The sequence below is a fragment of the Bombus vosnesenskii genome, unplaced genomic scaffold, assembly GCF_011952255.1.
Source record: "Bombus vosnesenskii isolate JDL3184/JDL3185 unplaced genomic scaffold, Bvos_JDL3184-5_v1.1 scf7180000016263, whole genome shotgun sequence".
Lineage (NCBI taxonomy): Eukaryota > Metazoa > Arthropoda > Insecta > Hymenoptera > Apidae > Bombus > Bombus vosnesenskii.
Window position 1 is genome coordinate 2,366,953 of NW_022884332.1, and position 21,503 is coordinate 2,388,455.

Below are 21,503 nucleotides of genomic sequence, written 5' to 3' on the forward strand. Positions count from 1 at the left end.
CAGAAAGAAAAGAAGTGTTATGTTCGATAGTCAATTTCAATAATAAGAGACACATAAGTTATATACAGATAAATAATATGTTAGCAATTAAAAATAAATAATTTGTTAGCAATTCACTGTTGTGAAGTTCGTATAAGGTAATGATCATACCTCGAGACGCGTAGTACTAAACGAGTCGTCACTACCATTTTAGGAAATCTCACAAGAGATCACCTGAAAACTGGCTAGTCGTCAGATGCACTCGGAAAATGGGAACAAGATTTCATTGAGCCGTAGAACGACCTCGTTGAAACTCTACGAGGATCATGCTTTTTGTTTCCAATCGATCGTTTCAGGTTCATATAGTTTCTATTATATTTGATAATTTTAACGATTGATGACAATTTGTATATCGTTAATATACTTATATCGTAAGATGATGATCTATCACACGAAAGAATTGAAATTTTACGTCGTTATTAACCCCTTAACCTATGATTTACGTTCGAGAATTTTGGGCCGAAAACGTAAACAAGCTATTATATATTATATTATACAGGATAGTTGGTAACTGGTGGTACAAGCGGAAAGGGGGTGATTCTACGCGAAAAAAGGAGTCGAAAATATAGAATAAAAATTTTTCGTTCGAGGCTTTGTTTTCGAGAAAATCGACTTTGAATTGTCGTTCGGTACGCGTGCACTTTATCACGTCTCGTTATAACGGATCTCACTGTATGTCGTTGTCTCGATGGAAAAATTAAAAAAAAAAATTTTTATTCTATATTTTCGACTTCTTTTTTCGCGTAGAATCACCCCCTTTCCGCTTGTACCAACAGTTACCAACCACCCTGTATATATGTTACATAGGATCGTATAGCCTGTATTATCTGTCTTTTGTATTCAAATGTGATGGCGATAAAAAAAATATGACACTGTATATTCGAACGAATTGTACTTAGTTTTAGGTATAGCGTCTTTGCTTCGATTTCGCTTTCAACTCACAAAATTTCATTAATACAGAAATAAAACAAACATATACTTTCTCAAAAAATATATATATAACAGAAAGCTAAAGCGTGAATGAAGATACAAATTCATTGCGTAATAGTAAACATTCTGCGCTAGATTAACTTGCGAGAAAGTGCGAAGAGAATCGTAAAACAATTCGCGTGACGTATATCAACAGACCAGAGAATCTTCCTTTTGTTCTCTGAATCTATTTCAAGTCGTTTTCGAGACGAAACGTAAACGAGCATTGAGAAACCATTTCAGCCACGTTTGTTTATACAATAATCTGAAATACCATCGACCCAATTTTTTCGCTGCCAGAACAAGCCAGCATGCACGGTAAAATCGATCTTCTCTGCTGAATCTCCAAGGATCGTAAATTTGCGCATGAGATTGTGAAAATAGCCAACAATGTTTGTATGCACGTAAACGCAACGATGGATTAACGAACGAACAGATAACGGCGTAATCAACGTTAGAATTTCTAACGACTCCGCGAAGGAAATTAAAATGGAGAATGTACGAAGAGAATCTGCAGATTATCCAAATTTCTATGAATTTTTACCAATTTTACATACCAGAAAAATCACAGTAAAAAGTAAACGAAAACTTTGGATTACTTAAATCTCCAAAAACGCATCGTTGTAAATGTAACAAATTTTTATGTAAAATTGTAAATTTATCGTCTTGATTACTCCGATATGTAATTCTAAATAGCGTTAACTCTACGAAAATTGATATAAACACCGATTAGCCATCGAACGTTTTAAAGCTATTTATATCTATCATCTTCCTTATGCCAACATTATGAATGTGAAAATTCTCATTTTTGTATAAAGAAGTGCACTGAATGTTTATCTTTCCCTTTTGTTCTATTTTGAACTATTGAATTAGAATGTAATATACGTTGTAAATTGTAAAATAACATTGAATATAACAAATATAGGCAACACATCAACGTAGATTGTATTATAAACTTGATTCATCATTTCTAAAATTATCTGATTATTTTATATTCGAGTGTGAGTTGCTTCTACACAATCCATTAAGTCGCATGTATAATATTGGTATAAGGGGGACGAGATATTTTTGAAAATATTCAGAGGGAAAAGTTAGGCGATAATTCTCGTCTCGTGAATGAAATTATACGACTTCGTTATCTCAATGACTGGGGTTCTTCGTTCTAGCATATATCTGTCCATATGCAAATGGGTCTATTTATGGAGATAGAAGGTACGTTCTATTTTGTTCTGACAAGTGAAAATATGACAAAAGAGCCTACCAGGTTCTTCTTTCTTTGTTTACGATATGAAACTCTAGAAATTTCATAATTAGGATTTTTTAGCTCCTTGGTATTATCCTGAAACTTTTCTTTAATATTAAAATGGAATGATTCTACCGTTAAAAGTAATATATTCTATCACACAGATAATGATATTTCCAATGAATTTTCCATAAGAAATACATTAGAAATTTCGAACTGTTTTTACATTTTCCTGTTTATTTTAATTTCTGTAATCTGTGCAAATCAATTTAAAACCATTTAAAACGCTAGTATAAGTCATTAGCAGAGGAGTGATACATCATCGATCAATCAATCAATCAATCAATCAACATAGGAAATTACGAATTTCAAATCTGTAAATTACATCCCACTAACGTTTCGCCACTTGTGTGCGTCTTTCGAATCGTAATCTTATGAAAATGAGCTATCATAGACCATGCGAGTACTGACAATCATTCACTTGAGATTAATCACACAGATTTACGTGAACGCGTTACGTAGGATCGATCGACGTGCAACTCGAATGGATCACCCATCGAACAAGCGATCGGTAATCGTAACACTTTCTCAGCACGTCGAACATATATCAACGAATAGAGACAGTTCTAATTCGATGATGACGCATTGACAAACCGTCTAGAATAAACGATGACATTTCATCGCTGAATGCAAAATTTAGATTTCAAAAAAAAAAAAAAAAAAAAAAATAGCTGCTGGTTTGTGATATTGACAAATAATAGGTGCATTAAAAATAGACAACGAAAAATAAACTTCGAGGCTCGTGTCGAGCAGAAATTGTTAAAGATGAAGAAACGCTGCTACAGTTTCGGGCTTCGTTTTTTAATATCGTAATATCGTTCTGTGTTACGATATTGACAAATTTTATGAAGATAAAAAATTATAATTTTGCGAAAATTATATTTCAAAATTGTATTTAAATCGCGTCTTTGTGTTATCGATAGATAATGAGTTGGTGTAAATCTATATTCTAGTAAAATCAATTTTACATTTAATATATCCAGGACATATGAATATAATTTCAAATTGTACTGTTTCTTTAATTACATTTATAATTATAATATTATATTATTAAACAATAATTGAGAATATTGTAAAATATTTGACATAACTGAAGGAATAAAATCTAAATGATATACATGTACATTGATTTTTATACTTACAACTTTCCATTAAATGTACTTCTGTAATTTAATGATGATCAGCGAAGGAAATTACGAAACGAAAAGAATTACAGTCGCACGTTCATGTTGGTCAAAGATGTAATTACTTGAAAATAGGTAACGTCGTGCGTGGAAGAATGACCTGCATTACATATGTACGTTATTTACATAGCTCTATGACTAAAGTTCATCAATGCATGCATATGTTAAAATATGAAAGGAAACTGCCTGTCGTATAGAATACGCAACACTTTTACAAATGTGCATGCACAGCACCTAACCTAAGCAAAATACACATCTTCCTGAAGAAATTGCAAACTTAAATAAATATTTACTATTATCACATTTTTCGTAATATGTCCGGTGAGAATACGAATAAAAATATAATAAAACGTAAATAAAATGTGTATAGTCTATAAACTAAGACAATTTAAAAATTGTATTGTACATGCATATAAAAAATATATACATGTATACTATATTTAAAAAAAAATATTTATATACATGAAAAAATGATTAATTTAAAAGTTATTTTAACTTTGATGATGTAAAACTTCGTACGAAAAAACAAGGACGACACAGAATTTTTCTGCTTTTATGTTTTTCTTGTCTTTCATGAGTCATAAGTTTTACAAAATTAACGTTGAAATGTCTCTTAAATTAATCAATTTTCCATCCAAATATCTGGATACTTTTTCTGGAGAATTAAAAAATGCATCTAATGGTGTATAAAAAAAGAAACGTATTCCATTTTAAAAAATAAAGGAGATTTTAGCTTTTCTTTGAGGTTCTTAATACCACGATGCGTAGATGGTTGAAAGTTGCTTAATATTCGTTCGAAACCTTTTTTTTTCTTTCTTGTCCGGCTATCGGAAGCGCCTGAAAAATCGTGAAGATTTCTAGACCATCCGGTATATAGATATAATAAAAAACTGCCACTTGAGCCTCTACGAATGTACAGAAAATTGTTTATTTCCAGAATATTTTCAACACGAACGATTCTTGCTTTATCACATAAACAATCCTCTGTTTGTCAAATATTTTGAAAATAAATCATTTTTAATTTTATTGAAGTTGTAATTGTAAAATATTGTTAAATAAAATATTGTTAAAGCCACGTGCTACGTTCAACGATTGAAACGTACGTTTCAACGAGGTGTTCCTTCGTGGTGAAGCAACAGAAGATTCCAGCAAATAGAGCCTGGTAGGTACATATCAGCGATCTACACGAGTCTAGGCGCGAAATTTTATTACGCGCAAACGACATTGGTACTCGTTCGGTGGTGACATCATATCACTGTCTGTGCCAGCGGTTTATTTGTAGCGAATCGTCGCCGCGTCACTCTAAATCCTTCGTTTACGCGCGATCGCCGCTCTCTCAGAAGAATTCTAGCCGCGCCGCCCACATGCAGATCTTTTTCTTGCTCAAGTTCAAGCGTTACATCGTCTTCGTCCGTGGAGATTATGTTTCAAAACGCAGAGATTTTTAAATTTCCGAACTTTTTCATCGTCAATTATATTCGTTTTTCCGTTTCGTTGCGATTCGCTGGGTTCGTGAACTTTGAATCAATTACACGCGTGAGGTTTCCACACTGTTGCATCACGTTTGCACGTTGCGTTTTACAAAGTGGAAATTGTTTCTGTTAATAGTATTTTTAGCGATCGAAGATTTATGTAATATCGTAGTTCGCAGATTCCTTTTTTTTCTTAACTGAAGAATATATCTTTTAGTTTCGTATCAATAGAATTTCGAATCAATAAAATTTAATATCCTATTTTATATACATTTTTTATGTACAACCATTGAACGTTTCGTATCATTCAGGTACCAGCGATCAACTAACAATTTATATGGATTGATATTTATATGGATTTATATTTTTATTTATTAAATCGGAAAAAGTCACTCTGATTTTAGCAATCTTTTTTTATGCACGAAGACGATGGAAAACTTAATTTCTTCTCATACTTAAATATAACGTGATTTACTTAAATTAGCATAAAATTATTAACTAAAATGTAGACGTGTCAGATGAGAAAGTACGTATCTACTCGATTTCTAAAACTCCCCTTTTTTTTATAATAAAATTTATTACATTAAGGCACAATGATTGTTCCAATATACCGTCCATTACTGTTTTGCCGTTCTAAGTTATTTATTTACAACAATCGCATCACTACCGCAACTTGCAATTGGATAATTCAAACGCACTATGACGCACCATTTGCGTCGATTGAAATGAAAGCGTACAAACTTATGGGAAAAAATTTCGTTAACGAACCCTACTCCTCTCTAATTATACGTTATATCCATATTTCCATTTTAATTATACATAGCAACCTCGATTAGTATAACACGAGAGATCACGATTAAACTTAACACAATAATAATCTATAATTAATTTCAATTAAATACAATGTTGAACAGGATAGTTTAAACAGAAGCAAAGGATAGATCCGTCGATATGCGAAAGGTTTAAACGGTGGAAGAGCAACGAAAGACGTGTTATGCGGTCGAGGACGCAGATACAAAGGATTTACGATAGTGTCTCTTGTGCTTATTCACCGACACTGGTAGAACCTCAATTACGTTTACGGTACACGCCCGTAATTATACTTCGTCTTTCTCGCCTTGAAATTAGATACAACAATACCGCTAGAAATATTGCGAATTCCATTGTAGAATAATAAAAAGCACAGATTGAAACCGCACGCGCCGTTAACTTTCGGTCGCCATTGTTACTACTTTCTGAATGGACAAAAAGTAGTAAGTGGAATATTTGATGTGCAAGTATGTACGTTAGCAATTTGTATGGAGAAAGTTCAATATCGGCCACATACATCATTTTATCGCGTTAAACGTGAAACGACATTTCACATAGATAATTTCTTATTTGAAGAATTTTATTAACTTTTCTCCTGGATTTATCAGGATTTATCTGAATTTATCAGATGATCTGCCATTTCGAGTTAATTTCAGTAGAGAGAAACTTTTATTTTATTTCGTAACGAAAAAGAATTTTATCACGTTGTACAATTTCTTCGTTGATAATATACACTTTTCATAGATCCTGTTTGAATCAGCTTTCGCGAAATCGAGTTTGATCGGTAGAGACTTACACAACGTATTTACATTTGTCGTCTTTTTAGTAAAAAAAGGTAAATAATAAAAAATGATTACCAATTTCAATGTTCACGTTATTCTAATTATAAAATAAAAAAAGATCCTTGATCCTTGTTGTGTATAAAAATAAAAGATTTTCTGGTAGAAAAGAGTTGCATATAAAAAGCTTCCTATTCGATTACTAGAAATTCCTCGATCTTTGTTGCGTATAAAAATAAAGAAATTTGTAGTGGAAAAGAGTTGCGTATAGACAGCTTGCTATTCAATTACTAAAAATTCCATAGAACCCAGGAATTTCGATAGAGGCTCGGAATCAGCTTAGAATCCAGTCAGCTCCTCAAACTCCATCAAACATTTATCAAAGTAAAGAAAATGAAATTATTCATTATCATATTCGTACCAGCGTTAACTTCAAATTAATAACACGATAAACAGGTGATTCAATATAGATACAGCTGGAAAAGTGATCCGAAATTTTCAGCCGCTGCTAATAACGAAAATTTGAGCTGTCAAAATACAGCCTCACACTTGTCGTATTGTTCGAGCAATTTCGTTCGTCGACAAGATGGATCATTGGCGGCGTGAATAAATCATTGAAGCGGCATTTGTGAAGAAGCAGTCGGAATGAAAGCGACGACGGATTTCCGGAGCGGCCAGGGATGCTTCTAAATCTAAATGCGAGCTCGCGGGCAAAATCGAGAAGAGAGAGAAAGAGAAAGAGAGAGAGAGAAAGGGAGAGAGGATAGAGGACTTAACCCCTTGTGAAAATGGAGAAAGAGAGAGAGAAAGGTGGCGTAGAAACTAGAGAGATCGGTGTGGCTGGGTTCGTCGACCCGGCAGTTCGGCCACAGAAAGACGAGATATGCTTCCATTTTCATCTTTGGCAGCCTGCCAAAGTTTCGTCTGGGCCGATCTCATCTCTTACTATACCGCCATCCGTCAACGACGATATTTCTTCCGCCCATTTTTCTTTTTTCCTTTCTCTTTTTATCGCTCTTTTCTTTATCTCGTCTCTGAGATGAATTCGTAAGGTATACACAAACAACGAATAATTAAAGGGAACTAGAGCGTTTCGAACCGAGGGTGTCGAAGTTAATTTTGTTACAGGAATAAAGCATGAAATTCACAGAGATAAAATCGCATTGTCTGTTTTGTATTTTTAGGTATTCTACACGGATAAAGTGGTATAAAATTGAAAGGTGAAATCATATTATCTATTTCGTACTTTTAATCGGATCGTAGTAATTAGATTAGTTAATTAGATTAGTAGTAAGTAAGATTATATTATAACATAATATTCTATGTAATATTATATGAGTATACCGATGGTAATAAAAAGATCTGAGATAGTTGAAGCTTTTTATAAATCGAAAAGAAACAGATTAGGATAACAAGACTAATAAAATTATATAGGAAAATTATATACAATTCAACGATATCAGGTTATCCGAAAAGTTTCTTTTGTTTCACAAGGTGATAATAGATGAACAACAATTTCTGTTTTATATTATTTTATTGAATTAGGTGTGATCCATTTCGTTCTATTTCTATTATTATGTTCGTAATTCAATAAACTAATATAAAACAAAACACATTGCGCGTCTATTATTTCTTTATAAAACAAAAGAAACATTTCGGACAACCTAATACTATATCTGTGTATGTTATATTCAATGTAACACGGATAACGAAATGACTTGTGAAGAATTCAAAAATGAAAAATTCGAAAGAAAATATCGGATAAAGTAAAATAAGATACGCGACGGAAACTTAGTACAAACGCATTGGTACGATTTTCCCCAAAAATGAGTTCAATAGAAGAAGACAGTATATAATGCTATTTCACGTTTGAATGTATAGAAATTTCTCTATGAAGATTCACATTTCATCGTGCAAATTTTTCTTAAATTAAAGGTTGCGATGCTTGTATTCATATAAATTAAAATATTTATTACGATTTATTAGGTATAAAAATACATATAATTTTGTACCTTTTACACACAAAAGAGACAATAAATTTATCCTGAACGATAGACAAGATATTCGAAAGATAACGAAGAATGGCCATCTTTTATTTCCAAAGTATTCTTCTAAACGGTAAAAAGTTCAAATACTGTACAACCTCCAGGCAAAACACAATTAACACTAGGTTTACAGGACCCGTCAATTTGACGGATTTCAAACTTCGAAATGAAATAGCCCAAAAACCATAGCATTAACTTGTACCATTTTGTAAATTAATAATTTGATAAATCATTTCATTTAAATCGTAAATTAATCATTTCGTTCAAAGAATTTATACACACGATTATTTTTTACTAAGCTTCCTAATTTTTGAAATTTGTATGCAGTATACCTATCTCTACGAAACCAATCAAACTGACGGGCTAGCTAATTTCATAAACAATCCTTATATGTTTGCTTCGTTCGTAAAAGTTTCAATTATTGTAAACAGTCTCCGCTTATTGTAATTATTTACAATAGGGTAATTGAATTTGGGCACAGTATTTTTTTATGTGCTCAATAAATATCATTACCCTATACCGTTAACACTAGAACTACCATACCAATCAAAATGCCTGGTTCTACAATTTTATAAATGTGTCAATCGTCGTTTAGGGATCATTGTCCTAGATGGATTAATAATACCAAAAATGTACTACATAACATGGAATTGCTTCTGTAAGAAAGTAATAGATCAATAAATATACAAATATTCTATTATTACGTATTTTTTAAAGACCAGTCATTTTCGCTGCTGTTGGTAGAAATAGCTTCGTGTTAACTATCGGTAGTTCTAGTGTCAATATTATTGTTATCATTTGTACGATAATTAAAACAAAAAAGACTTTTTACTTAATAATAATTTATTTAAACGCGAAGCCTAATATTCTTCAATTCGGACTTAATTTGAATAAATCGATTTTTTAAAGAAAAATTATTTCTTGTTTTCGTTTACCCGTCAATTTAACGGGTGCTCGTAGAGATAGGCACAATAAGTTAACGAACGTAACGCAAGAATAATTGTCGACCAAACGACGTTCGTCTCTGTCAACGAACCCGCGCACGATCGTTTAATCGATTCAACCCGCTAAACGCCCATAATTCCCGATTGCTCAATAACGCCGACCACAGACGCATCCCCCTGGTGTAACATCCATCATGGAAGAACGATTCTCTTAACGCAAGAGACTTAACACGAAACAAATTACTGGAGTCGCGAGGAATAATCCGAGGTATCCTTATCGGCCACTCAAACGATCCTAATCCATCACCGTGACGACGTTTTCTCAGAACAGAAGAGTAATTCTCGAAGCATCGAACGATCTTTCGAAAGTGATGTCCCGCGAGTCGATTTTTCCGCAGCGAAATCCCCGACAATCCGTGAAACGAAGCGAGAATCGTAGAAAACCTATACTTTTTTTCATCTTTGTCGAATCTCGTCGCGTGCACGACGTGGACTGCGATGTTCGAGCGAAATACGTGACGTATACAGTGTGTCCCAGCAATCATGCTGAAGTTAGCAAGAAGGCGATTTTACACACGTGAAAAAAAGAAGTCAAAAGCATAGCACAGATCATGTGGTTTTTTTTTTGAGGAAATCGAGTTTCCCGTTTGTCAAGTATATTTAAACTTGGCTAATTACCGACTGGATACGACTGGATACGATCGACAGCTGGCTATTCTAAGTGCGAAAACGAATAAAAAATGTGGAATAAAATTTGTCGATTTAAGGTGTCGTTTTCAAGAAAATAAAGTCCAAACGTGTTTAAGAATCTCGTATGATAAATTTTCACATTTATTTTCCTCGGTTAAAGGAAAGAACAAAGCGTCCTATGAACAAATTTCATTCCACATTTTCGACTTACCGTCACGTGTGGAATAACCTCCGCTCGATGATTTACTTCCATCTCGTGGGAAATTAGCCAAGTTCAAGTTTACGCTTTTCGAACTCGATTTTCTCGAAAACGGGGCGTGATACGAAAAAATGGTATTCTACATTTTCGATTTGTTTTTGCCCATAGAATCTCTTTATTGCTAATTGTATGGACACGAATATGCTGGCACACCCTGTATACGAGAGAGATCTCAAGAGAGAAACGCAAGAAGAGGAGGCAGTCCTCGACAGACTTCTAGCGCGGACCAACTCTTCGACAAACCAGCGCAATTTCTCTTAAAGGCGTTGGCATGGCAGCGGACACGACGAGCCGCCCGATCGAGATATCCTGCAAAGATACTATCGCGAAACGAGTTTTAATATCGGTGCATTCGAATCGTGCGAAGAACCTAACGAAAAGAATTCCGCGGCAAACCCGCTGGGAGCCACTTAACGCCGTGAAGCGTCCACTAACTTTGTTTCGTGTCACGTTGCCTTTTCATTTTCCTTTTTCCTTTCGTCTTTATCAGATACGGACTTTACGTGGTACGTAACGTTAGGTGATTAGCAACGAAATTAACATACTTTCGTAATTAAATGGAAACCACGAATGAGGATCTAAAGCACATCCAGCGTACTTTGGGGAAAAGCGGTTTTTAATTTACACTGTTCCATGAATTTTGAACGCCTAACTTGATTCTTGCGTTCGACATTACATCGCCTTCCTATAAAATATCTGCGATCTGCATCGAAACGATCAACAGGAGCTGTAGAACCATACTTTATTCAATTTTGACGAAAATGTGCCATATTCGAAGTCCCCGTTTTATCTTCTTCATATCGAAATTTGTAGCGAAACAAGAAAATTTTCCATAGTAAAATTCTCAATGAGGATTAGTAGACCGTACAAAGATCGTTTCCTTTTTCTCGTGTCGTAATTCAAACAGAAGAAGAAAATTATGGCTTGTCATCTTCGGACAGGTATGAGAAAATTTTCTTTCTTTTCTTCCCTTCGACGTTGTGTATGATATTATGTTTTGTCGTTTATGGACACGTGAAAGTTTTTATAACTTGCATGATTCAAAGATTAATCGTAGACACAGGCCAAGGTTATTCCATAAGACTTAATGTTGCAATCATGTCTCCTGATCCATCTTGCCTTTAATTTATCGTGAGTGAAAAACAAGTAAATGTAATTTATACTTGGAATAGCTCGTAAGATTACATTACCTGAATTTATACTTCGTAAATCAATCGTGAAACTAGTAATAGCGTTATCAAGTTACTCGTTAGCAGGATGTATTAAATACCAAATTAAAAGACACGAAGATATTTATCTCCAACCGGTACAACTGAATTAAGATGACACACGAAACAAGATAAAATTTCAATTCAAAGATAAAAATCAAAGTGCCTTTATCTTACTGCTAGTACAATAATTATACAACCGATATAAGATCTTTGTCCAATCCTAATTTCTTGTTCAAATCAATTAAACGTTATTCAATTTTATATTAATTTCGTATTAACGACACAGCTTTTCCAAAGAAATTTTTCAGTCTGTGGAAACGTTTTATTCCAAGTTTGTTAAAGACAGCCCGCTGCTACTTCTCGTAACACGCTGTTCTATGTTTAGTGCTATAAAATATTCATTACATTTCCTCGAGTCATAAAATGTATCGCTACACGGAATAAAGTTACGACTTGATTAATTGACTCTCACTGAGGATCTAAAGCTGTTAACTGCAATTCTGGACAATTTCTTAATTCCGTTACATAAGTATACGATTAATGTTCCATTCTCAAGAAACAAATAACTCACTCGCACAGAGTTCATTTACTGTACATATTGTATATTCCAAGGCAAGTTTAAAATATCCCATCATTTTTCTCTGCATTTTGGTGCAGTTAAAACGAAGTTGATCAACGCGGCTGCTACCGAGCGACTCGATCGTGAAACTAGAAGGATGATACTTTGAACTGTTGAGATATTTGATCGAATACGAATTCTCCAAATTCTCGGCTTATTAGCATCGACACGTAGCAAGAAGTTTCGCAAATCCATCGTCCAATTAAAATTAACAAAATTCCCGTCGCTGTTGTAATTTTCGAAACGATAGAATCCACAAGAAAGAAATGGGCAGGCGAACATCTGCATGACCCATTCAACCTCGAACCCGCGAATTTCGCGGTGAGATCGAGCGCGTCGAAACTGTGCATACGTTGGCGACGGTGACGCTGATGACAATGAAAACGAATTGCACGGCGAGTAGAGTGAAAGTGAGGCCCGCAGCGAGTCTGATTGCACGCGGTCTCGCAAAGTCACGCGTGCAGACCGCGTATATCGCGCGCGTGTCCCTCGAGAAGAACGATGGGACAGTAACCAGTTAGGCTGGAGCGCAGCCATATTCGGCGGTCAAAAATTAGGACGAGCCTGTTTCTGAGCGCGAGCCTTCGTAATTTCGATTCACGTTCGCGCTCTTTTTATCGATGCGACTCTTCCGTAATCGCATGCGCTGGCATTCGATTCACCGTTGCACGTGATCAAATTGTCCACGCTCGTTCGAAACGAAGCGTAAATTGGAATCAATCTCACAACGAGATTTCTTCTCTCGTTTTTCTATACGTATTTTACACAAGGGACTTTCAGCGTTTTTTTTTCTTTTCTTTTTTTCATCGCGCAATATCTTGTAATAAAATAATTGCTGAAATTTTGCGACGCACTAGATACAATGGAAGACTTAACATTAAAACTATCGATAATTAACACGAAGTTATTTCTACCAACAGCAGCGAAAATGACTGGTCTTTAAAAAATACGTAATAATAGAATATTTGTATATTTATTGATTTATTACTTTCTTACAGAAGCAATTCCACGTTATGTAGTACATTTTTGGTATTATCAATCTATCTGAGACCATGATCCATAAACGAGGATTGGCATATTTATAAATTTGTAGAACCAGTCATTTTGATTGGTGTGGTATTGCTAGTGTTAGCATCTAGCGATCGATCCGGAATTTTCCTGATAACGGAATTTCCTGATATCATCATATCGAATGATACGCGGTAAAAATTGTAAAAACGCGTGGCAAGTTGTAGAAAACGAGGAAACTGGTTAATTGGAGTTCGATAAACAGATTGTAGGACCCTTTTACACTTTAACAAGTACCGGTCATTTTCACTGGTATTGGTATAAGTAGCCTTGATACAAAATTATTTTCAGTTTGAATATATAAAAAGTAGAATAAAATTCATTATATTATTCTTTTGGTTATCGTTGCCAAAGTCGTTACATCATTGCGGGAGAAAATACAACATGAAGTAGGAATTTGAAAATAAAATTGTAAAACCAGTCAATTTCATTGCTGTGGTAGTTCTAGTGTGGATAGATTTTTTTTTTATTATTTATTAAAATTACAATCAATTCTCGCGTTGAGAATTCAGTAATTTTTCTGGCGTGGCGCAGTAACATGGCTAATTATTTATAATAAGTTTAATACTAGTGTTGATAGATGACACAAAAATGTTGACTAAATGCTCGCTTTATAGCGAATTATTGGGTGTTTTAGAAATTTTCGCGGTACACTCGTTTGAAAATCACTGATGTTTTACACAGATACGCGCGATGATAGTGTTCATTAATCATTTTGTCTAGAACTGAGAAAATTTTCCGATAAATACGCTTATTTCTTCGCGAGGCTGTGCATCGTTCGTTTATCACGCGACGCAATGTTCTCAAACAATACGTATTGCTCTGAAGTAACGTCAGAGTATTTGCCAATGTGTTTATTTTGCAAACGACTGATCATCGACGTGCACGTGATTCTAGCGCAAGTTAAGAATCCTCGGAATAAAAAGCGACCCGGAAATCGAACGTGTCTGCTCGAGGATTTCTGACACAGATAAATCGAATTCCTCGACTCTCTCCTAAGGTGAACGGTGAATGATTTTGAACGTAGGATTCTTTAATTGTCTTCTTGAATTGCTTTGTCCTTGATTGAGTTTAAGCTTGTTCGTTGAATCGACCGGTGCCGCTGAAAAGATTTTTCTTTGGGTTATTTGAGTTGCTGGTTTTAATCTTGGAGCTTTTTTTTGAAGGGATCAAGGTTACAATACTGATAGAGCATCTTAATATCGTCGAAGAATAGGAAAGTTGTGAAACAAATTCTTTATATTAACACCACATGTATAGCAATCTGTACATTTTTCGAGATTTTTGTATGTGAATTTTAAAATATCGAGTTACTGAACTTGTAAATTGAAATTGTAAAAGTATTATTTGCGTAAACTGAAATAAATGATTGTTCGATATGAGATATTGCTTCAATATGAGATGATTTTAATGCATTTTCGAAGAACGGAGAAGTTACGAAAGATCAATACCTATTAACAAAGAACAATAACTATTTTTCGAGAAGAACGTGACAACCCCGGCTATCCATTTTTCGAACCAAATGATCCAAACGACGTTTCCTCGTCGTTAAGAATCCATCCATTAATCTAAATCAAAGGCACTCAAGGATAAACGAACCTTGAAACAGGAAACCACTACTTGAAGTATCTGCCCAACTTGAAATCGTACGACCATAAACCACAATTCGCGCATCAATACGACGCATCAAGTCTGTGAAGCAATCTCGAAACAAAGAAACAGCATTACAAATGTTAAGGATGAAAATAACAGACAAAACGTTAAAACTCGTCGATAAACAGTGACCATGAAAAGATGAAAATACTCTGCAACCACTACACATACGATCTTCTCATTCATTTTATTCCATTACTACAAAATCAATCGTACATAATTCAATAGAATAATATAAAACGAAAAATATCGTGCGTCTGTTATTTGTTTATAAAACGATAAACACTTTTGGAACAACCTAATGCAAAACATCGAACATCGATTTTATACATTTTGCCTACACGAAACAAATCTAAAACTCGAACAACTCGCAACAAAGGAAATCTTCATTCGCAAATGTTCCAAAATCCTGAAAATTTCCATCGAAGGAAACGAGATCTACAGTGAAATAAATCGAACGTCGACGATCAGGTTAGAAGGGACGAATTAACATCGAAAAGAGGCAAAGGAGCAACGTTCTCTCAGCAGCACGAGCTTGAAAACCCGCGTTCTATCTGAGACCCGGATCGAAGGCGGTACTTGAAGATGACTGTACCGCCACCATGGGGTCCCGTCTTTGGGCCGTCCACCTTATTTCCCTTTTTCTTTTTTTCTTCGGTCCCTTCGCAGGCAGGAGTCAGTGTCGTAAGGTCGTAGGTACGATATAGGCAGAGGCGCGGAGGAAGGATCACGCCCGCCGTCTCCTATAATACCGGTTTGTTAGATTACACGAGAACGTACAGCAGATCCATGCCACGGTAGATCCTCTTGGATCTACCAACGCGCGCACTAACCTTTGTGCGTCTGCCTACCTGTCTGTGCGTCCTTTTCGTCCGGCGAATGCGACAACGTGCATCGACGGAATTAACGATGCGATAAAACGAAGCTTCGTGGAAATTCATTGGACACCAGGTTTTATGGAAATAATAAATTTATTCGAGAAAACAAATTTACGTGGAACGTTTGCGTTAGATGAGCATCGAACAATGTTTGTACTGTCTGGAATGAAGTTCTTCATTTTTCATTTGCAAAGCTTTTATCATGAAACTTCTATAGTTCTCGATAAATCTTTAAAAGATCTGATTGAACCACTGTAAGATGACCGAAGAAAAAAAGAAATTGAGCTTTTTGGACGAGAGAACCGAAGAATACGAGCAATTCTGAATAGTTTTCACTGGATAAGTAATCTTATTATTCTTGTAAGATTCATTTTTGACGACTTTCCATTACAACCAAGAGTTATCTTGTTGCCAAAAAATAGCACGACCATAGCAAGGAATATTTTCGATTTAACTTTTAAAGACAAGCAAAAGTTTATCAATTTTAAGTAGAAAGTTTGTTTTCATAGCAAATTTTTAATATTTTCATGTGGGAAAAATTGTTTTAGTTAAGTTTAGTTGTGACCTGATAGAAGTTTCTTAGAATTAGCTAGCCATAAAAATGGTATCTTTGAGAAGCAAGTTGGAGATATTTATCTATTGTTATCCCATAAGTGTTTGCGTTTCGACATTGTTTTAGATTAATATATTTGACGGAAGGAAGTTGTAAATTAACGCTGATTTGCGCCGAAACAGATACGTCACGATATCACTTGATAAATGAAGCAACTACAATTACCAGACTGATTTTATGACGCTTTGTATGTCATTGTTATGTTATCGTGTTATTAATAGATACGTACAATCCCGTCTGTTGCCTCTTCAAAATTACAATAAGCGTATACCTACTCAAACTTCATCTACATGTCGTTTTTCCAATTTAGTTTCGTTCTTACTGTCACATTGATACAGATGCAAAAAGTGAGTACAGTGGAAAAATAAATAATTTGTAAATTTGTTCATTGAAAATTGTTTAATATCTTATTTGCGATATATATGTACACGCACATAACGTTAAATCATGTCAAATAAATAGTAGGCAAATAAATGGTAAATAATGTCAAATTGATACGGATGCAAAAAGTAAATACAGTGGAAAAATAAATAATTGAATTTGTAAATTCGTTCATTGAAAATTGTTCAATATCTTATTTGGGATATATATGTACGCATACATAACTTTATATGCATAAACAAAAAGGCAGATTAAATTATATTAAAATTTAGATTATCGTACGTGGATATGAAAAATTGTCTGATACATTCGCATTGTTCAGTCTTGATACTACAGATTTTGTAATTTTTCTACCGATTTATCACATGATAGATATCTAATTGCTGTGTAACTATAATACATATAAATTACAAATATAATAATTATATGTGATTATAATACATATAAATAAACATATAAAAGATATAAATATTCACAAAAAAAAAAAAGAAACGATGTACTGCACACGTACCGCTTTGTAAATACATTTATCTCGACGCGTAAAATTGACAGAAGAAACAGACAAGGGTTAAACTGCGACCAGCTAATTGCCCTCTAAAATTATCTGGTAATTTGTAAATTACCTAGCGCGTTAATTAACTTCCTCGTGATGTACAGCAGAAACCACGTCTGCATTAGCGATCGTCGTTGAAACAATGAGTCATTATTTCAACGCGAGGGTAACGATTCTGCCTCGAAATGCAAATGTATATCCTGAGAGGCGTGTAATCGATAACGCCGTGATGTAACTGTAACCGGTAATACCGTGATGTAATGGAACGAACCAGTTGTATAGGTGTTATCGTGTGTTTTCATGATAAGATCGTGTGACGTGTATGAAACATGGAGGCGGAGAAAGGGCGGAGAAAATGAAATAAAAATTAAAAAAAGTGAAAAGAAGAAAAGAGGAGGAAAGTCTGTCGTCTGTTACGAGGTACGTTTGTTAGATAATGCGAACCTTTATCCTTGCGTCGTATGATAATATCTTCACGAGCCGCGAGGCTGCGAATTATCGCCACCAAACAAATTGCTAAATTGTTTGACGCTAATTGCACGTGTTTGAGACAGCCATTGGAAAGTATGGAAAAATAAGTATTTACGAGAATTTTCGTCGCGTTAAATATTCACCAGTTTGCAATGTCAGATGTTCGTGCACGAGTCAAAAATTTAACGTAAACGACGGCGAAGGAGAGGCTTTTTGAAAAATTCCTGATATTAATACTGAAGCGTATGATTAATGTTTAAGTTTTCGGTAATCAAATAATTATCTGCAGTGCAGTTGATCGATTTGACGTGTGCGAGGTTCATTTATCATACGGATAAATGTAATTAATAACGAATCATTCTATCGTGAAGAAAAATAAGAGAAGATAGAGAGGTTGATAAAGAGAAAGTTATTCTCCAGTGAAGATAAAAAACTGACAAGTTAAAATATGTACAATTAATCGTCTCGTCTATTACACTCATCGAATTTCTCCGTTTCTCATTTCTATTTATTCCTACGATTTAGACAATTTCTTTACCGTAAAGAAATTTTTATTAAACTACAAATTTAAGCAGGCTGCTAACGAATATTTAGCAGATGTTGACAAAACGGAATTTTCGTCATAAATTAACGACTTAATGTCAAGAGAAGTTCATGTTAAAACAGAAAAATATACACGTGCTGTCGATATAGGATATGTTTCATTCCAAATATGTAATTCAAAAATTGAAAAAAAGAAAAAATGTTGAAAATAAAAGGTTAAGACGAATGCCTCGGATTACGATATTTATAATAATTTACTATACTGAAATAATGAGACAGATTTTCCTCGAATAGGGTCTAACGATTGGAATTGCCTCTTAAGGATAACATAGAAGAAACCAAATGAAAACCTACGATGACCTTATTCAACGAATCCACGAAAAAAATGTGTTGGACCGGTTCCAGTTATAGGTCACACAGAGATAAACCTCACTTTCCTCGAGTCACTAAATCCAACCATACTTTTTCAAGCGTTATCAACGCATATAAATAATCGAAATCGAGATTTCAACATTGTGTGTGTGTGTTAGAGTTTAAGACAGACTATATCAAACTGTAGACTGCAATTAGGAAAAATTCAATAGAGAATTCTGGAATTCTGAAGACAACGATACGTGTCATATTTCCTTAACGAAGAAATGATCATTGTAAAATGAGAAATATTTAAAATTCTCGAGAAGATTAAAAAATCCACTACGAAGAATATCAAATATTGGCCGATGTACCGCAGAAACAAATTCACAGAATTTCTCGAACCAAAGAGAGGCGACCAAAGTTCGAACTATAATGAAAATTTACGACCGTTGAAAGTTTTCGAAAAAATTAAAGAATCCATTGTACAACAGAGAAAATATTAAATTATAGACATATACAAGGTGGTTGGTAACTGGTGGTACAAGCGGAAAGGGGGTGATTCTACGCGAAAAAATAAGTCGAAAATATAGAATAAACATTTTTTTTTTAATTCTTCCATCGAGACAACGATCTACAGTGAGATCCGTTATAACGAGACGCGATAAAGTGCACGCGTACCGAGCGAAAATTCAAAGTCGATTTTCTCGAAAACAAATCCTCGAACGAAAAATTTTTATTCTATATTTTCGACTTCTTTTTTCGCGTAGAATCACCCTCTTTCCGCTTGTACCACCAGTTACCAATCACCCTGTATTACTATACATTATGTACATCGATGGGAGGATGCAGAAAGTTTGCGTTTCAAGTCGCGACAATTTCATTTTTCTCAATTCTTTTCATTTCCTCGTCGACTCTTCGTACTATCCGTAAAATCGCATATAAAAATCCTGCAAAGTGAAAAATTGCAATCCATTTCCGACACGTCGATAACTCGCCTCTAGAAAAGTACCTGCGTCTATAAATATCTCGAGCAACAAGTACCGTACAAGATCGTATCCCCCGAGAGAATTACATAATCGCGTGCAACAAGTGCGTTTTCTCCATACGAATCCTTTCGTGTACCTCGCGTTTACGTCTCTGCCATGTACATAGTCATGGTACATGATCGTTGCACGTCTCGTACAATTATTTTTGGTGGCGTAACGAAGACGAGACGGTTTGGCCCTCGTTGATGGCGGCGCGATTTCTCCAAGGGAAGGAACCCGTTGTAGCGGTTAAATTTATCCTTCGCGGAGTTTCCGAGAGCTCGTTTTGCTCGATGGGATACCTAAAACGCTCACGGTTTCGAGAGGACTCGGAAATAGCTATGGACTCGAGGCGACTCCCGAAATAATCCAACACCATAGATTATGGACGCGTGTGACCGGGTACGCGGCCAGCCACTCAGCTTCTACCTGAATATACGCGATCGACCGGCTTTCGAACGCTTCCTAAAACATATATCAAGACGTTTGCATGCTCCTTTGTCGGCCATGACGCTGATATATGCTGTCTTTCGCGTGGTCAACGGTGAAAATGGCGACCGAACGCGTCGCTGATGGGACTCGATGATTTCTGCTGGCTCTGGTCGCACTTGCGTTACGCCAACGTATTTGCTTGTCCGAAAAGTTTCCTTCGTCTTATGAGGATTTTATGAAGTTCTTTTCTTTTATATTATTTTGTCGAATTACGTACGATCCATTTTCTTCTGTTGAGATAAATACCGCGATATTTCACAGACTTGCCCGTAAAAGACACGTTTGCGAAAGAAAGACACTTCTACAAGGACAATCTAACACTTATTATTCCGTATAATTATCGTGGATTTCGTATTCTCAGAGTGCAGTAAAATCATAAAAATATTCTTGATCCTTTGATTAAAAATAAAACGGTGAAAAATTCGGAATAGACGATGTAGGAAATAATCATTGCCTCGTCGTTTCTTGTTGTCGATATAGCGTCAGATGCAAAATATGCGTGTAATGTACTTTCAATGTTTTATGAAAAATAAATATCGGTAATTGCGTTGTATATGATGACTCTTAAGACTTTCATCGTATTATATGTGACGCTTTCTCCCAGCCTCTGCTAGGCTTCATTATGAAAGGGTTAAAATTATTCGCTCCTAATCCGGCGACTTCGTGGTACAGCGTTCACAACCCGATTACCGCCAGGATTATTATACAAATAAGTATTAATAAGCGTTTGATAAGCATCGGTATTTAAAATAGTATTTATGTGGAATATTTTTAACAATCAAATCGTCATATTCGATGGAACTGATCGATTTGGTTTCTACTTGGTTCGTTTGATAGCACGAGAAACGATCGATTTAATGTTGAGAGTCGTTTATTATCTTTGTGGTAATCTCACTCGATTATATTTATCATTAGGTTGTCCGAAAAGTTCCTTTCGTTTTATAAGGAAATAATAGACGCACAATGTTTTTTGTTTTATATTAGTTTATTGAATTATGCACGAACATAATAATAATAAAATGGATCATACCTAATTCAATAAAATAATATAAAACAGAAATCGTCGTTCGTCTATTATCATCTTATGAGACGAAGGAAACTTTTCGAACAACCTAATACATATATCGGTTCTCAAAATTGTTGGAAGA

General features: G+C 34.9%; 1 protein-coding gene across 1 annotated transcript in view; it reads right to left on the reverse strand.

Annotated features, from left to right (window-relative positions):
- The window catches only part of LOC117242038 (coiled-coil domain-containing protein 141-like), a 43,051-nt gene that overhangs the window by 15,161 nt on the left and 6,387 nt on the right, over window positions 1-21,503 (reverse strand).